At 45.4% G+C, this 13391-nt stretch overlaps 1 protein-coding gene across 8 annotated transcripts in view; it reads right to left on the bottom strand.

Moving 5' to 3' along the window:
• LOC133116223 (muscleblind-like protein 2a) overlaps window positions 1-12570 on the bottom strand; it is a 63894-nt gene extending 51324 nt beyond the window's left edge. For 7 of the 8 annotated variants that reach the window (XM_061225570.1, XM_061225575.1, XM_061225568.1 and 4 more), the window contains exon 1: window positions 12323-12570. The gene's annotated coding sequence lies outside the window, so the exon portion shown is untranslated. Of the gene's footprint in view, window positions 1-7174; window positions 7384-12322 lie in introns of those variants that run through there. The other variant, XM_061225569.1, reaches the window with a different exon arrangement.
• Between the last annotated feature and the right edge of the window lie 821 nt (window positions 12571-13391).

Here is a 13391-nt window from a genome sequence, read left to right as displayed (position 1 = left end):
GCTGACCTCCACCCATCTCACTTTCCTCCCTCTAATCAAACCCGCTCACTCTTTCCCCACTCTCTACCCATCAATCACAACCACTCACCCTCCTCCTGTCAATCGGGCGGCCACTCTCCTCCCACCAATCACAACCACTCACCCTCCTCCTGTCAATCGGGCGGCCACTCTCCTCCCACCAATCACAACCACTCACCCTCCTCCCACCAATCACAACCACTCACCCTCCTCCTGTCAATCGGGTGGCCACTCTCCTCCCACCAATCACAACCACTCACCCTCCTCCCACCAATCACAACCACTCACCCTCCTCCTGTCAATCGGGTGGCCACTCTCCTCCCACCAATCACAACCACTCACCCTCCAGTCAATCAGAGCTGCACTCTCTCTACCACCCCCACCCCCCACCCCCATCGAGAGAAATAGGTCCTCATTTCTGCATGAATATTATAATAGTGAAGCAGAATAACTCTCCCCATTCATTTTCCGCCTCTGTGCACACACTGTCTGGAACCAGGTTTAATTTCCAATTTCCCCACAGGAGAATCACCAGCTATGAACCAATCAACTATGAGTTACACAGCTATGAACCAATCAACTATGAGTTACACAGCTATGAACCAATCAATTATGAATCAGGCGTATGAGAGTTGCACCCTTCTGAGAGCTAATATTTTTAGAAGTTAAATTTGAAAAAAAACGACTTATGAGAGAGTAAGAAAGGGTAAAAGAAAATATAAAAAGATTTTGAATGATGGGGGACAAACTTTGCAGAACTTGCGGCATTAAAAGTGCAAAACAAGCTCTAAATAAAAATAAAAGTCCGGCAAGCAGGTGAACCCACAGGCAGGCAGTTTTATTCCATACTCTACCCCTGCAGTCTCATGCTTCACTCAGATGATAAATATTTTGGCTGTGAGGCCCTTCCTCCAATCCTCAGTGGCTAGGCTAAACGCTGGGGAGCAGAGCTCATGAACAGAAAGTTAGCAGGAGTGCTAACTCACTCCGATCCTCAGTGGCTAGGCTAAACGCTGGGGAACAGAGCTCATCCACAGAAAGTTAGCAGGAGTGCTAACTCACTCCGATCCTCAGTGGCTAGGCTAAACGCTGGGGAGCAGAGCTCATGCACAGAAAGTTAGCAGGAGTGCTAACTCACTCCGATCCTCAGTGGCTAGGCTAAACGCTGGGGAGCAGAGCTCATCCACAGAAAGTTAGCAGGAGTGCTAACTCACTCCGATCCTCAGTGGCTAGGCTAAACGCTGGGGAACAGAGCTCATGCACAGAAAGTTAGCAGGAGTGCTAACTCACGCCGATCCTCAGTGGCTAGGCTAAACGCTGGGGAACAGAGCTCATCCACGGAAAGTTAGCAGGAGTGCTAACTCACTCCGATCCTCAGTGGCTAGGCTAAACGCTGGGGAACAGAGCTCATCCACGGAAAGTTAGCAGGAGTGCTAACTCACTCCGATCCTCAGTGGCTAGGCTAAACGCTGGGGAACAGAGCTCATGCACAGAAAGTTAGCAGGAGTGCTAACTCACTCCGATCCTCAGTGGCTAGGCTAAACGCCGGGGAACAGCAGGTTAAGCAGGGGTGCTCATTAATTCTACACCAGGTGATTAAAGCCCTCAGGCTCAATTCTACCTGTTTCTGCTACCTGAGGACTATAATCCTCCCACCCGGAATACAATGTGTGCTTTTCGAATCTATGTTTGCGTTTCTCACATTGCATTCTCTCGCTGCTCGCTATCCGCAGATCAGTTCAAGCGGAGGTTGTTTGAAGCAGGGCATTTTTTTCTTCTTCTGGTCTAGCAATTATTCATGCAGCTACAGCAGCTGGCTGACCGTGTACTGTCCGCCGTGCGGTTTTTACACAAGCTCACACCACAAACACTGCAGCAGCGGTGAAAGAAATGAAATAAAGGTGTTCGTAGACGGAGGGGAAGGAAAAACGCAATAACTGCGTTTTGTCGACCAGACGTTTTGTTGTTGCAGGGATTTGCAGCTCTTCCTTGCCGGCGTTGGAAGGCTTTGTTTTCGCGAGCGGTATTACATGGTTATGAAACTGTGGAGCTGCCTACACATCAGCTGTCTCTGTATGAGGTGTGTGTAATGCCAAAAGCCCAGCATCTCAGTGCTACCAATGCCCCCCAGCAGCGCGGCTTATCAGAGAATTGCCTAGTCACTACAGAATTGGCTCCATTGTCCATCCATCACCATAGATTTGAACAAAATGTACAAATTGGTGAAAATAATTACTTCTTATAACTTTTTTTTTTTAATATTACAAAGGTAAGAATATTTAATATTGTTGATTTTGTTTAGAGCTATGCCTTTGTGATATACATCTAAATAAAATTAAAAAATTAATCAAATGGATGGATTCCTAATATTTTCCCCTATAAAAATTTAGTACGAGTCTAAAACAAGGTCATCCGCAGCCTGTAAAAAAAGAGCCATCCTTTTGCAAACGTTTCTTTAAAAAAGAAACACAAAAAAAAAGCCGCCCGGTTTATTTTGGGGTTTGGTTCTAAATCCAGCCTCATCTCGAGGACATTTCTGGGTCAGGCTCGGCGCTCTGCTGGCCTGTCATCAAGCAGTGAATGACAGCACAATAACGGCAACGCTTCCCAGCCAAACCGTCAACCCAACGCCCGGCCCGGCCGTTCCAGGAGCGCAGCCAATGAAAATCCTTTCCTTTAACAATCTCCTGCAACGAATATAACTCGCCGGGCAGGAAGAGGCGCGTAAAAATAAAGCGACTGTTCCCGGGCGACGGTGCGATATTAAAAAGAAGACGCGGGGAGGGGACGGGGCCGCATCCGGTGACCTTGTGAAAGTCTGGGACGCGTGTCGGATCTGTGTTCTGGACCACCGCGCCCTTATCGGAGCGACGGACGCTCCCCGATTCCAACCTGGCCGTCCACCTGAAGTGGTACACCTGGCCGATGCAGCTGGCGAGGGCGCAGAGAGGGCTCACAAGCGTAAAGCTGGCTCTGACACCCTTCACTGTCCTGGAGAGACCGGTCCCCCGGTCCCCCGCTGCCATTGGCTGTTTCTGGGGCATTGTGATGTCACGTGAGGCGCGACTCAATGAAGGCAGTATTCCAGGGAAACAAAGCTGGGACTGTTGACAGACAGGCTGGCCTGAGTGGGCTTTCACTGATCACACCACCAAATCAGACTGGTCGATGCCGCCCACCCGCAATCGTCCTTATCCTCTTCAGGTTTGTTTTACGTCCGCAAGATTTACCAACAGAACAACACAAATCCACAGCCAAACACCATAAATTTAGACTGACCCAAGGCAAGATATTTATTTTATTTAAAAAATTAATAAATAATTTCATTTGGCCAGAAAGGAGCATTTAATTTATTGCATCCTGCACCCGTAGAAGGTGAAAAGGCAGGAAGGAATGCGTTAGACTGGTGCTGCCAGATTCCGCTCATGGGTGACTATTTCTGAAGGCTGGTCTCCATAGCAGCCAGGGAGATACCCGGTCCAGAAGTGAACCTGGATAACTTACCCTGCAATCCAGCCACTCCAGCCAGCCACTTTAAAGGCCTGTGCTATCCTGGCCTTCCCCTCACTTCACCTACGCAACAGGAGAGGCAGGTTGATCACCATGGTTACTGATGGACGGGGCCTGGTAGAGGTACCCTGCGTGTGAAATGATCAGGAACCCTTCCTGAATGAATGGGTTTCTCTCTGTGTCAGTGTCTGCTATTTTTCAGGTTTCGATTCTAGATTTGGCGATTACAGATTCTCTGCACTCCCTCTGTAACACAGATTCTTCAGAGCCCTGTACTGTGAAGGTCACCCTGGCAGCCCCTAAGTAGGCCACAATCCCCATTCCATCTTCCTACTGTAAAACAATCTTTCTCCTGCTCCCATCGGATTGAAATACAAGCAATTATGACTATAAATTGTTTTCCTCTCAAGCTGCTCTTAAAACACTTTTTTTTTTTTTAAATGAACAAAAAGATAATAAATTCTGAACAGTCAAACCTTATGTCCTGTTCCCATTTTCTTCCCTCCTGGGACACCAGTGAGACAAGGAAAAGGAATTTGGTTTCAGGACAGAAACCCCTTGTGTTCTCTCTGCATCCGTAATATGAATGAACAAAGTGGCCTATATGAAATCAATCAATCAGACCAAACGCCGCCAATTTACTATAGCAGATGTACAATTAAACTGTCAGAAAGCACAGAATAAAGTATGCTTCCCTTAGGGAACCGAAAAACCGCAAAAACCCAGAGCAACGCTGGAGAGGGCGGGGGCTGTAAAACGATACCCTGACCCCGGCTAAAAGGTTGTGGAGAGATGCTCTGGGAAAAAGATGGCAAATGCTTAAAAAAAGGAAATGGGAAATGAGAGGAAGATGGAGCCCCCCTAACTGCTTTAGCACTTGGATAAGGGAATCTCTTCCTACAGCAAACTCAATCAGCCGTACAAGCCAAGCTGGTCAGACCCATTTGCTTTGCGGGGCAGTGCGCTGCAGCTTGTAGGGTGGCCAGCTCAACCCAAACTCAAATCTGGAAGAGTAACGGGAGAAGGTGGGTGAACAGAGGGTTTCAGAAAAGTCATTTGCCCTTTCATACAGAATGATTGCACATACAAGCAAAAAGGTTGTTTTGCTTTGTTCATATGACCGCAGTATGAAATGTAGGCTATTTAAACTACAAATACTCTGGGCGTACGGGTGGTGCAGTCTCCAGCAATATTATCTATCAGTTTCAGTTTCCCTTGGCTATACTGGTCACCCTCTGTTTTCTGACTGCGTGACTAGAGTATAAGAGAGAAAACAAGGGTACTCCAGGCACAAAAATATGACATTAACAGACACTGTTTTGTTTTAATAGGTGGAAGAAAATGTAAAGGATACTTTAGAGAAACACCAAAACATCAAATTTTATATACACTGATATTTTCTTTTTTTTTAAAGATATTTCTTAGGCCTTTTTCAGCTTTATTGGACAGTATATAGTATAGAGAGACAGGAAGAATGGGAGCGAGAGAAAGGGGAAGACATGCGACAAATGTCGGACGGTCGGATTCGAACCGCCGACGTCGCGGCTCGCAATGAGCATGCGGTCAGTGCTCTACAGGCTGCACCACCGAGACACCCCCTATACACTGATATTTTCATATTTGCTGTGCTCTGGCCCTCAACAACCGCCTATCTGGCATCACCAGTGCTGCTTTTTGTATTAGCGCAGGTTTGTAATGGGAGGCAGTGCATCCCTGCAGGAAAGGTTACGAGGCTAAGCATGCTAGCGACCGGTGGCGACACATGCTAAACACTGGAGCCAGCGCGATAATCGCCGTGCCTACGAGCCCCGCTGCCGCGGCCCCAATTATCCTCACCTTACCAACACCCTTCATGCGGTCACCGGTCTCCCGGGCAACCCGCCGGCAGGGTCACGTGACCGGCGGTCTGCGCAGAGACAGGACGCGACGCGGCCTTTCGCCCGCTGCTCGGAGAGCGTCCGGCGTGTCATTTAATTACCGCGAGACAGCGGCGCGCCGGGACGTCTGGCTGCTGCCGGGCCGCCGCCGCGCCAAGCCTGCTCCATTTTACAGCCTTTCAGGGAGCGCGCAGAGACCCTGCAGGTGCGTTTCTCTCCCAAAGACCCGGCCGAAAACCAGCCCTGGTCATGACCGGAAGGACAGCGCGTCGGTAAGAACCCGGCATGTCTCGAGAGAGAGAGAATCTCCGTTGAAATTAAACAGGGTGAGCTTTAAAATCAAGCATAGTTTTATCACATTACAGGGCCATGGTCGCACAAGAACTGTCAGCACTGCAAAGTCATTCATGCCCTTAACATTTAAAAAAATGCCAGTTGAGTAAATATCATCCAGTAATTAAGCTTGATAGAGAGTGACTTTTGGTTTGACTATTGGAGAGTGACAAAGGTTTACTGAAAAGTGACAGAGGTGGAATCGTAACAGTAGGACGTGGAGACTGTGCCACTGGCTCTGTTGCTTCAAAGTGCCTGTGCTACTGCATGCCTATGGTTCTGTGTGCCTGCGCTACTGCATGTCTGTGGTTCTGTGTACCTGCGCTACTGTATGCCTGTGGTTCTGTGTGCCTGTGCTACTGCATGCCTGTGGTTCTGTGTACCTGTGCTACTGTGGTTCTGTGTGCCTGCGCTACTGCATGCCTGTGGTTCTGTGTGCCTGTGCTATGTGGTTCTGTGTGCCTGTGCTACTGCATGCCTGTGGTTCTGTGTGCCTGCGCTACTGCATGCCTGTGGTTCTGTGTGCCTGTGCTATGTGGTTCTGTGTGCCTGTGCTATGTGGTTCTGTGTGCCTGCGCTACTGCATGCCTGTGGTTCTGTGTGCCTGTGCTACTGTGGTTCTGTGAGCCTGTGCTCCCAGGGCCTGTCCCTGGTGCGGCTCTCCTGCACAGGAAGGGCAAAGACCGGCTTCCCTTTCCCTCAGCACACGCCCGTCAGCTGACCCCGGCTCGCCCTCTTCCTCCCACTGACCTCCTAAACGTCCCGCCCAGCCACCGTTTCAGACAGGATGCAGCGCTGCCGATGCCAATGCGGACCTCGCTGTCTATTTACCAAAGAGCCGAAATACTGAGGGGCCTGCCTCTACCTCCACACATCCACAGAGAAACAACTGAACAATGTAGGCTTGTGTGTCCTTGAGACAACTGCACAAAGTAAACTCAACCTCATGCACCACACCGGCCCAAGCAAACAACCGAGTGGATCTCTGTCCAAAATACACACACACATAATGACACACACACACACAGATACAATGACACACACATGCACACAACTACACAAAGACACAAAGACAGACACACACAGTGGTTACTCCGTACGCGGCCGATATTACAAAGTGTCTGGTAAAAACTTCAGTGAGGAAGGACAAGCTCAAAAGGAAACACCTTTTCCCATTTCCTGCAGCGCAATAAAGGCGTCGGTAGTCACGAGCGAGTCACCACACAGCATCATGAGAGAGAGAGAGAGAGAGAGAGAGAGAGGAGGGGGGAGAGACTGCAGCAGTTGTGTGCTTCCACAGCAGTTTCCAGCTTCTCGCTGCCCAACTCCCTCTCTCTCTCTCTCTCTCTCTCTCTCTCCCTGGAGACCCCCCCACCTTGTTTTTTCTCTCTCCACATGGCTCTGGGCACATTGCAGTAAAACTCTGTGAAACATACCGTGAGCAGGAGCGGGGACTGCCGGGGCTGTGTGCGGTCTCTCTCAGGCTGCTCCGGGGCAGGCGGGATGAGGAGATAAGGAGCGTGTCATTCCCTGCCGCTCCGCGCTCTGCGTGCGGGGGCCATAGCGAGGCGGGCTGCTCTCTCTCCGCGGCGGTACGGGGGAAAGAAAGAGTCTGCTCAACTCTCCGGCTCAAACATTTCCAGCCCGACCCCACGCCCACCGCTTCCTCCCCTGCAGCCCCCCCCCCCCCCACCCGGAGCCGCCCCCCCGCCGGGCTCGGCCCAATGGCAGCCCGGCTGCTCAACCTCCCGCTCTCCCATTGGCCGCAATGCGCTGACTAGCATTCTGACATCACGGGACACGGAATGCTAATCTTAAAGGTATTTCCCTGTTTTCATACCCGGCTCGCCGTTAACAATTGCTAGTCTTCCTTTTTATGGTAAAAATACATTCCGCCCCCCCATACAAAGAGCCAACTGCTGGGATGACCGAGGCAAACGGGAAGAGAATAGGGCTCTTCAAAACCATATGTCTGAACTGACCGGCACTTTCCACGAAACAGCACATACGGAGATGGCCTGTGCCTACAGACAGAGCTGACACCTCGGTAGAAGATTAGCAGCCGAGCCTTAAAGGGCTTCATTTGAATAAAGTAAATGAAAGCTCTTCACATTAGGTCATTAGGTTAAAGTTTCCTGAAATCTTCACCACACACAAGCAGTACATGTAGGGTGTACTGTGTAATCAACATGAAATAGAGATAATACAGAATAATGTGAAGAAAAATAAAGTTCATATGAAAAGGCACGAGCACATTGGCATGAAATGGCACAAACAGCAATCCAGGAGAACGAGACAAACCGCTACCAGCGTCAGGTTTTTCTCTCTAAATCAGCCCCCAGTGCATCTCACCAAGATTCCCCAAAAGGAGCCAGTGTTTTGAGCACTGATCCCTGCATTCATTTTAAAAGCAAATGTACTACGAAAATGTTATCCAAAGTACTTGACTTGAAAACACGTCATGAAAACAATATTCTTCAGTCTAATTTGAGTATCCTCTGCTGACCATTAAATACATAGCTCGCAAGGCAAATGTAAACCCTGTAACGCATAGCGGCCCACACCATTGTTTTCTTTGGCGTGAACAGGCATCTGTGTAATTTGGGCTTGGATTCCCTGGATGTTTAAGTTGTGCCCGGCTGCACTACTAAAACACAAAGAGCTATAGGCTTCACTCTTCACAGTGCAGTACGTGTGTATCAGGGGCATTCTGAAGGTAAGAACACACCGCCCTCTTTTCAATTCAGCTCATCTGGAAACAGGACATGACTCAATGTGTTGGGGGGAGGGCAGGAACAGGGTCGATATCTAGCCCTTAGCCTACACTGCCAAATAAATCACTTTCAAACGTATGCATTAAAGTGCATGTTTATATAAGAGGTCACAAATTTGTGTAAAAAAATAACATGACTTCTCTGATAACAAACGCACTCATCAAAGTGCCCCTTCTATTTACAATACATCTCCATTTCAAACAGTAGCGTTCAATCTGCGACATGATTGTACGTCTACCAAAAAGAGCAGAACAGGTTTCTGAGCCCGGGCATTCAGTTAGAATATTCAAAATGAGTACAGTCTGTTCTGATGAATAGCAATAACCTGCATGCGTTCCCAGCTCAGGTGAGACACACACGCGCACGCGCACACGCACACACACATATGCGCAATGGACACTGCTGGAGTACAGAGCAGGTCACTCACACTCAGGTTTATGACTTTTCAGTGAAATGCAAATATTCACAACAGCTGTTCTTGCTTGCTTTTGCCTCCCATTCCCAAAAGTTGACTAATAAAAGCACTCCCTGTCCTACAGCCAAAAACCTAAGACAAAATATGAAAACCAAATTGTCAAAAATTTACTGTAATCTTTGTTGAGTTTTTCTTTCAGAAATGAATACATAGCATTTTAAATTGAGCTTTATCTGGCAAATAATGTTGTTCCATCTTGTTTCTTGATTAGGCATATACACTTGTTAAAGGACAAGATGCTGAAATCTTACAACTGTAACTTCCATCTATAACCAACAAATTCAAAAAGAGATGAGATGAGCCCTGTAAAGCTTAATAGACCAGAACAGAAGATAAAGAGACTGCACTCCATGACTATGTATAAAGCACTTTGCAATATCTTGTATTATTGTTCTTTAAAAAAAAAAAAAAAAAATTATTATCCTTCCAAGCTTAATAATAACCACCTCCCAGCTGGTGGTGTTTGTGGTTCTCTGCCTTTTCTTCTGAAAACTTGGTGTGATCATTTTGAGTGAAAAGAAATGGTTCAAGACCAGCATAGTCTTTGTAAAGAGGAGAGCATTCTTTCAAAAGGGAAAAAAAACAACAATAACTAGATGCTTTGTGAATGTGAATGACATGGCAATTCTCTTTATGTGCAGGAAGAGTCAGACGTGCTTAATAGGGTGGCTAGCCTAAAACAGCAAGCAGCAAATGCATAATATACAAAACAAAGAATGCTACTTTGTGTTTGGTCACATACACAGAATTGATAAATTAAAGCCTGCTGTAATTGGCTCCTAAGCCTTGTGTTGGAAGGATATCTGGTCCATTGCGATATCTAGCCTGGAATCCATCAATTACAAACTTCACAGAATCTACACCAGACACACAGCCACGTTGATAAGCAGATGGATGTGCTTTGTCACAAACACAGTAATCAACACATTTTATAGCATTTAAGGCTTTCATAAAGACGTCACACAGCCAGTCAGGTGGAGAATACTCCATTTATTCGAAAAATCAGGGAAAAACACTGAAGTCAGAAAGAGCAACTCTCCATTTACTCTCCGTGCACTCACAAACACATCTCTAGGCATTAACTGCCTTTGTTAAAAGAAACATGAACACAACCCCATAGTTCCAGCCATTCTAACATCCTTACACAAAATGTCCTCACAATGTAAGTGGAAAGCTTAGTCAATGCTAAAACACTGCTGCTACATTGCAGCAACACTTCGAGAACGTTTAGTCTCAGTTGGGATTCTCCTTCCGTGGCAGGGCGTAACAGTGACTACGTTTCCTGAAGGTTTAAGGGAACATCTTTCAATAGAATAACTAAAGCAAAATTCCTCAGATCCATTAATTACCAAAACACTGGCCATTACTGGACAAAACAAAGAATGCTCATGTTCAGCATACCTATTAAGGTTGACTTGTTCAAAGACAAAAACACTCTCTCTGAAGCCATTTCAAGAGAATAAACTTTGAATGCAACACAGCAAATTGCCAAGGGCACCAAATAATGAAAACTTGTAGGTAATGGGCAGTCCGGTAAATCAGTATTCATGGGTAAGGTATCCAGATACTTGCAGAATCTAACAGATCGGATGTACTGCAGATCTACTCATCCCCACAAGTGGGCCTTGAAATATGTGATTTTAGTGAACAGACAGGCTTCAGGGGATCTCAGGACGGCAAAACAATTGTATTGTAGGATTCAGAAATGTGAACACTGACGTGGGGTGAAGCAGTCTTCTCCAGAGCACAACAATCAATGTCAGTAATATGGTCAAAAACTCAAATACCAGGTGATATTTAACCATAAATACTCATCAGCGGTAACTTAATCTCGTTCAACGGCAATGCGATTTATTTTTCCATTAACTTTAATTCTTAAATGTATTCAATTCCACGTCATCTTCACTGCCTCAGTTCAATTTAAATAAACGAACTGGAATTAAACGAACTAAAAATAGCCACTGAATTATGCACAATGTTATTGAATACATACGGCAGCAGCGACATTTGTTAAGTTACCTTCCAACTTCCTTAAAGTACAGTATATATTCCCACGACTGTTCGCAAATTAAAAGACTGACATCTAAACGAGAATAACCGGTTGGATTGCTCTGCAACACATAATGCTTCTGGTACATCTGGAGTCAGTCAGCGAGCTAGCTTATGAACAGCTCATCCCCGAGACCGTTTGACAAATGTATTCGCATCCACATAAGCTAAGCATCAATATTCATGCATTTTTTAGCCACGATATTTCACAATATCCACGATTCTTAACATTGGTTACACCCTGCTTATTCTTAACGAGAAGGGGTTGGTTAATTAGGCAATGTTTTCGTTGACAAACAAGCAACAAACAAGGTCCAACTAGCTTGATAGCTACCAGATTTTGTCCTAAACTACACATCTAGCCACAAGATAGCTAGTTAGTTTACTTAGCTACATTTATCCAATATCAAGATCAAGCTATAGCCGTCAATGCAAAAAAAGAAATACCAAATAACGTTCGTTGCCACTTGGTAAACCACCAGAGCCTCGTGAAATTAGTGCCAAAAGTATAAAAAGAAATTGCTGACCGGTTAGATGCAAGTTACAATTAACGCTAACTAAACGATTGACCAAGCAGCAAGTTGCGGACGGGTGGCGAGTTTTCAAGAGCTGTTAGTTAACGTTAATTAGTCAGGCTGGCTCGCTAGTCTTACGCCCGGCCTACCGTTAGCAAACGAACTTAACTTCGTCACAATTTGCTAGGTAAGTGTTGTAACGCCAACACTGCCAGATTAAGTTACCTAGGAATTTAGAACTAGCAAGCTCTAGTTAGCTAACAAGTTTGCCATAGCGTTACAATTGCGTGCATTCGAGACTTGATTCGAGCTTGTTAAAGGAAGTTAACAGATTGCTTGTTGACGAGTCATCCAGACTTCCAATTTAACAGTTAACGTTAGCTAACCACCTGTCATGCAACATCAGTGGTCAATGATAGCTAGCTGGCATATTGGTTGCCCATAAACATATTCCGCTGGTTTTTACTACATCCTAAACGCTTGCTTGGCTGTAGCCAGTAAGCTAGCTAGACCTATGGATTTCTAGCTAGCTACCATAACGTTAGCTCGCTTTAAAACCGTCGTCACGACACGGGCGCATGCGTTGACATATTCACGGCTGTTGCTGGCAAGTTCATTAGCCTAACTTGAAAGCTAATTAGTATATTAGCAATTAGTTGTTTTTACAATAACCATATCTAATGTTAAATGTTTGTGGCAACTTAACAAGTACGTTGATAACGTTAGCAAGTTTGCTGGGTAACGTTATTTAGCTACTAACATTACACTTACCTCATCACGACGACCTGTTCCTAGTTCCACACAGCAAAGATGCCAAATCGGGCCCGCGGCACCAAAAAAACAAGACTTAAACTTAGTGAATGTCAATATATATACATGTCTGTCTTGGACTAAAGTTGGGTGTTAATTAAAATAGACAATTCCTGTATGGTAAAATCAAATAATTAACAAAATGCGACTTTCATTTCCCCCTGCTGCTACTTTACATTAACGTTAGCTATGGCTAGACGTGCAACAAGCCTCTGACAGCTCTTGGAGTAAGGTAGTCCGGCTGAAAACGGGTTATCAATCTCAGCGTTTCTGTTATAACGTTTTCGTTGTATTTGCCATTCTGTATGTGATTATTTGTAAATACAACATTTCACATAAAAATGTTTGCATTTATTAACTTTTTAGTTTAGCTCAGGAAAATTTAACATCGATTTCACACCACCCCGCTAACAGTTACATATTGGTACGTCCCAAACGAATACCAGGAGCTTCGGTAAGGGCAAGGGCTGCTTGTTACCTAGGAAACAGCGGTAAAACTCACAGGGTTCTCTGCATCCTGCGTTTTAATCAAAATACAGTTTTTATAATCAGATTGGTGAAATGAACATACCAGTGTTTAAATTCAGGGCCTCATGTATTACAAAAGCGTGATGTCATCATTCTGTTCACAATTAATAACAGACTGTAAATACCTACTGCACGAGCCTGGGGTTACATTAGAAATCTTAACATTGTCAGGCGAAAAAACAAACAGTATTTCAACCTGAAAAAAGTTTTAAATGTATATAAAAATTCTAAACGGCAAGTTTGTGAATGCCTTTCTAACAATCTGTCAAAATGACAAATGAAGCCAAGCATATAAATGCAACAAACATCATCTTCAGAAATGTTATCCATCTTGACATGTAATCCCCTGTCTTTACAATAGCTGAAAAGCTAAAACATTTAAATAAATACAAATCATAATACAAAATATAATACAAATTACATGTATACCAATACATGGACCGAATCAAGAATCATGCAGCTTACATCCATATCATACACCATGTCATTACAATAATAACAT

This window comes from Conger conger, chromosome 17 (genome assembly GCF_963514075.1).
Source record: "Conger conger chromosome 17, fConCon1.1, whole genome shotgun sequence".
NCBI lineage: Eukaryota > Metazoa > Chordata > Actinopteri > Anguilliformes > Congridae > Conger > Conger conger.
Note: the sequence above shows the minus strand (reverse complement) of the source record. Positions and strands in the feature narration are given on the sequence as shown.